The sequence below is a fragment of the Arachis stenosperma genome, chromosome 3 (genome assembly GCF_014773155.1).
Source record: "Arachis stenosperma cultivar V10309 chromosome 3, arast.V10309.gnm1.PFL2, whole genome shotgun sequence".
Taxonomy (NCBI): domain Eukaryota; kingdom Viridiplantae; phylum Streptophyta; class Magnoliopsida; order Fabales; family Fabaceae; genus Arachis; species Arachis stenosperma.
In genome coordinates this window covers 36,413,522-36,419,177 of record NC_080379.1, presented here as the reverse complement: position 1 = coordinate 36,419,177, position 5,656 = coordinate 36,413,522, and positions in this window count along the sequence as shown.

The following is a 5,656-nucleotide window of genomic DNA, read 5'->3' as shown; positions in this document are numbered from 1 at the left end:
CAGCATGCATCAAGGATTCCTCTACATTAGTGCATATATGACAGTGAGGAAAAGCACCAAATATCTTACTGTACCTTTGGGAAGTTACAAGTTTCTTGTGCACTAGCAGCCACATGAAAACTCTGATCTTTTGGGGTCCTTGCCACTTCCATATTATATTCCAAACCTGATCGTTTGCCTCTTCTGGATGACATAAAGCTTGATAAGCAAGTCACGTGTTCTTTTTTACATTAATCTATCTTCTCCTAGATCTTCACATGGTAGATGCAAGGCCCTGATTTTTTGGACTATGTTGTCTTGGAGGTTGTCATTGAAGAGAGAAAAGTTCCATCCTTCACTCTCCATAACCGCATTTTTCAGTTTCATTTCCAGGTTCAATTCAGCCTATTCTAATAATAGCTGCTGTAAGTGGTAGTTCATCCCTTAACCACGACTCTTTTCAGAGAAGTATCCAAGCACCATTTTCAGGTGAAAGAGCAATGTTTTGTTTGAATGTGTCCCACATCTTCCTTAAGTTTTTCTAAAAGGGTGTATCAATTGATGTTGAATTCATAGCCTGCAAGAGATTTTGTTGTCTTGCATATTTATGCTTTATGATTTATGTCCGTAATGTTCCTTTTTCATTGACTAACCTCCATAGAAGCTTGAGGATGAAAGCATCATTCATAGTGCGCAATCTTCTAAATCCCAAACCTCCTACCTTCTTTGGGCTACATATGACCTCCCATTTGATAGCATGAATTTTTTTGCTTCCTCCTTTCTCACCCCAAATAAAGCTCATTTGCATCCTTTCTATTTCATTACGTTTTTTTTTTTTTTGAATTTTGAAATACATCTTGTCAAAGTTAAGTGTAAGACTTACAACTATTTTTGCTAGTGTAATCCTTCCGGCCAATGATAAGCACTTTGCTTTCCACCCCTTTAGTTTGTTTCTAACTCTGTCAATTGCACCTTTGTATATTTCTTTTTCTTTTCAGCTATTGAAAAAGTAGGCTCTCAGATATCTCCCTATGCAAGGGACTTCTTTAAATCCACACTCGTTGGTTATCTCATCCTGTAAATTTCTATGGACATTTTTTGAGAAATAAATTGAGGTCTTTTCCGCATTTATAGTAAAGCCTGAAGCTTTTTCAAATTCTTCCATGATCATTTTTATCTTCTTGATTTGGTCTACTGTGGCTTCCGCAAAGAGAAGAAGATCATCGACAAAAAGCAAATGGGAGATCAAAGGTCTCTATCTTCCTATCCTCATCGGATACCATTACCCTCCTTCAACTTGCTCTTCAATTAGATTTGAAAGTTTGTTCATAGCTATGACAAAAAGATAAAGAGAGAGAGTGTGTCCCCTTATCTTATATCCCTTGAAGGATCAAATTTTTCAGTTTTGCAGCCATTCCACAGAATTTTATATGACACGGTAGTAACATAACTGATTTGGAAGTTCAAACTCCTGCAGGCTCTGTTTAACAAACTCCCAACTTCTCTATCATTTGCCTTTTTAAAGTCTATCTTAACGCAAGGAATCCTTTCTTCCATTTAATCTTTCTCATATCACGCACAATCTCCTTCGCGATTATTATGTTATTGTGGATGATTCTTCCCGTTATGAAACTAGATTGAAAAGGAAAATTTCTTTCCGAGAGCAATGGCTTAAGTGTTGCAACCATGATCTTTGTTAAATATTTGTAGATCATATTGCACAAGGCAATGGGATAGAACTGGTTGATGAATTTCGGGTTTTGTATCTTAGGTATCAAAGCAATCAAAGTTTGGTTTATTCCTCTGATCATCTTCGCATTCTTCCAGATTTCCTTTATAAAAGAAAAAGCTGAATATTTTACTAGTCCCTAATTTTCGTTAAAAAAAGAAAGCTGGGAATCCATCTTTCCCAGGAACCTTCAAAGATCCTATAGTGAAAATAAAATATCTTACCTCTTCTTCGGTGAGCAGCTTTTCCAAGTCCTCCCTGATATGTTCTTCCAGCATCGGTACATTACTTGGATAATTTAAAAGTGGCCTATTATAATCATTTTGTGTATACAATTCTTTGAAAAAATTTTGTACCATCATCTTTAGTTTCTCTTGTTCTCCGCACCGAGATCCATCTCCTTTCCTCAGCTTCAGAATTTTATTTTTTCTTCTACGTATGAAAGTTTTTGTGTGGTAAAATCTAGTGTTTCGTCCCCTTTAACTAGCCACTGCTGTCAGAATTTCTGGAGCCATAGTTCTTTTTGGTCTTACACCATTTCCAATTCTTGACTAAACTCCTTTTCCAATCTTTCAAAAAATTTGTTCCAGCCATAAGATGGAGCTACCTGGATTCCTTTTAGCTGGTTCATCATGAGTTTCCTTTTTTTCTTTATAACATCTCCAAAGATATCTTTGTTTCATTTTCATAGACAATGTGCCATATCCTCCAACGACTCTAGTAATTCTTCTTGGTTTTTTCATAACTCATTTAGAAATTCCTTGAAACTTGGATGTGTTTCCCACATTGCTTCAAAACGGAAAGGTTTTTCTCCTCCATCAACTCTTCTTGGGTTCAAAGTAGCAAGCAACGGATGATTATCAGAATGAATTCATGTGAGAACCTCTATTTTAGCCTCTGAAAACCTCATCTTCCAGTCGACATTGGCCAAAGCCCTATCAAGTTGTTTAAAGGCTCCGTCCCTCTTATCCGTCACACCTCCTCTCTAAGTGAATCTGGACCACAGGAAGTCTAAATCAATCAACTTACAACTTTCTATATTATCGCAGAATCTTTTGCAAGCTCTAGCATCTGTCCTTGCACCACCCTTCTTTTCATATTCTTCCATTATGTCATTGAAGTCCCCTATTAGCATCTGTCCCTTATTCGCTATGTTGCGTAGATTTCTCCACAGTTCTCTTCTTCCTTGTTCTTGCAGACTACCATATACAATAGTTAACCACTAATCCTGCTCCTCTACAATTTTGATATTTAACAAAACATATTGCTTGTTTGATTCCAACACAGTAATACCAAGGTCATCACAATCTCACATGACCCAAATTCCTCCTGAAAAACTAACAGCTTCTTCAATGTAAGAATATTTGTACCCCAAAGCGCTGATCGTTTCCTGAGCTCTACTTCTACTACACCTAGTCTCAAAGAGTAAAGCTATATCTATCTTATTCATATTATTAAATTCTCTAAGTGTGCAAATTGTAGCTTTATTCGCAACACCTCTCACATTCCAAGCAAATATAATCATAGCAGAGGTAATAAAATTGAGAAGGGAAATTTTTTAACCAGTATGCCTTAAGCACAGTGCATGTCATCTTCCTGAGGAATAGTGGTCTGCATTTGAGCTGCTCCTTCATTCTCCACATTTGCTTCGAAGAAAACATTGCTACTACGAGTTGTGACGAGTTTCCCGACCCAAATTCAGGGGGTCTTTCTTCACTTGGTTGCGGTTTTGGCTCTGGCGGAACCTCTTCTCTTTGCATGGGTGATGGGTGATCTCCACTCCACTGTCCTGATCAGCGTTGAAAATGGCACTTTCCACCCAATTTTTCTAGTGATGAGTTGTGTTGATTTTGGTTTGATTTGATAAAGTTCTATATTTTTCCAATGTTTGAACCTGGGTTGGATCTGCTTGTGGTAGCTCGGGTTTGGGGCAGGTGTGTTCTGGTTGTGTCCATGGGTATTTGATGCATGAGAATCTTAAGTACTTTTCTTGGATATTTTTTAATAGAATTCACTTATTGTTGCTTGTTTATCATATGCTTTTATATAAAATTTTATTAATACTTTGAGTCTTTTGTTTTGTGATTTGATAAGAAGAAAATGAAGGTAAAAATGGAATAAAGTACAAACAAAAAAACAACCAGAAAAGCATCCACCATGAGGCAATGGACTGGCATGTCACACGCCATAGAGGGACGTTGCACGCCAGGCCAGGGAACCAGAGAAGAAAAGAGTGCATAGCATGCTTGGTGTTGCACACCACACCTTAGGTGTTCTACACGCCCTTAAAACCATGCCTAAGATGCCTTGTTTGGGGGGCGTATGACACGCCAAGAAATCGGCGTTTCAAACGCCCAGTGAAAAACTTGGCGTGCAACACGCTAAGACACGGCGTTGCACGCTGGGCCAACTTTTCAGAGGATTTGATTCAAGACCATTCGAGCTAGAAATGAGCGTGCAACACACCAAGGAAGTGGCGTGTCACACGCCATAAGAAAGACACCTCCAGGGACGTTGCATGCACGGCGTGCGCTATTTTAAAATGCCTTCGACACGGGACTCGCACGTACGCATGCCTCAAGCATATGCACAACACCTGGAAAAAAGGGTTCATGCGTATGCATGCCACATGCGTACACGCAAGATATAAAAAATTGAAGATTTATGCGTACGCATGCTGTATGCGTTCACGCAAAAGCTGGAAGAATGAGGACTCATGCGTACGCATGCTACATACGTACATGTGATTGAGGATTTTCGTTAGGGCCATGCTTACGCGGGCTTCATGCGTATGCATGACACAATTAACAGTGGGCTTGCAGCATGCCACAAAAGAACAAACGTGTGAGTTCAACATGCCTTCGTTGGTTCAATGAAGACCCATCTTTAGCAATTTGAATGGGCGTGTAACGCCATATGTTGGGTGTGTCGCACGCCATTGTTCACCTCCAAGAACCTTGTTTAAAGTGAGTGGCGTGCCGCAAGCCAAGATCCGGCGTTGCACGCTGGGCCAAGTTTCCAAAATGTTGTTTTAAAGACCCATATTTTAAGTTCCAAGGACCAAGAGAATGGGCGTTTAACACCACACATGGCATGTAACACGCCAATGAAAAAAGTTGGGCATGTCACGCGCCCAAGAGTGGCCTTTCACGCAAACATAGATGAACCCAGGAAAGCGTGTTACTCCTTCATGCAAAGCGTGGCAGGGCATAGGAAAAGTGTGGCATTAACATGAAAAAATGTGTCACTTGACCCAATATTCACAATTAATCCTTTTTGCCATTCCGAGTCCATTCAGAATGACAGTGGCATACAGCTCAGCAACGGTGATGCGAACGGCTTACATCTAGCGGCGATTCTGACCACAATGACAATGACGACGACCTAGTGGCGGAGCACGACGATGGCGGCGATAGCTCCAACAACGACGAAGGCAGCCTCTCATGGGGTGTGTGAGTGTGAATTAAGGGTGGCAGTTGAATGATAGTGAGGAAGAGTGTGTGAGTGTGTTAGGATTAGGGTAAAATTAAAGTTAGGTTAAAGTATGGTAAAATTAGGGATTTTAGGGTTTGAGTAGTGTAGAAATTTTAATAAAACTAGAGAGTAGAGTAATAATTTAAAAACAAATATAATTATTTTTTAGAATACTATAAATTCATTAATTAGTTTCAAGTAGCTACTTTACTTTAAAAATTAGAGATAATCTAATAAATTTTCTTTTAGTTCATAAAATTAAAGTATTCAATTCCAAATCTCAATTATTCAAATTAAACTAACAAATCCTCATTATTTTTCAATTACTAAAACTTTAAATTTTAAATAAAAAATACTTTATTATCATAAAAATTATATAAATCCTAATTTATTTTAAACTCAAACTCTCGTAACTTTGATTTAATTATTTTTGTAAATAATTTTTCAAAAATAAAATCATAAATAAATATAATA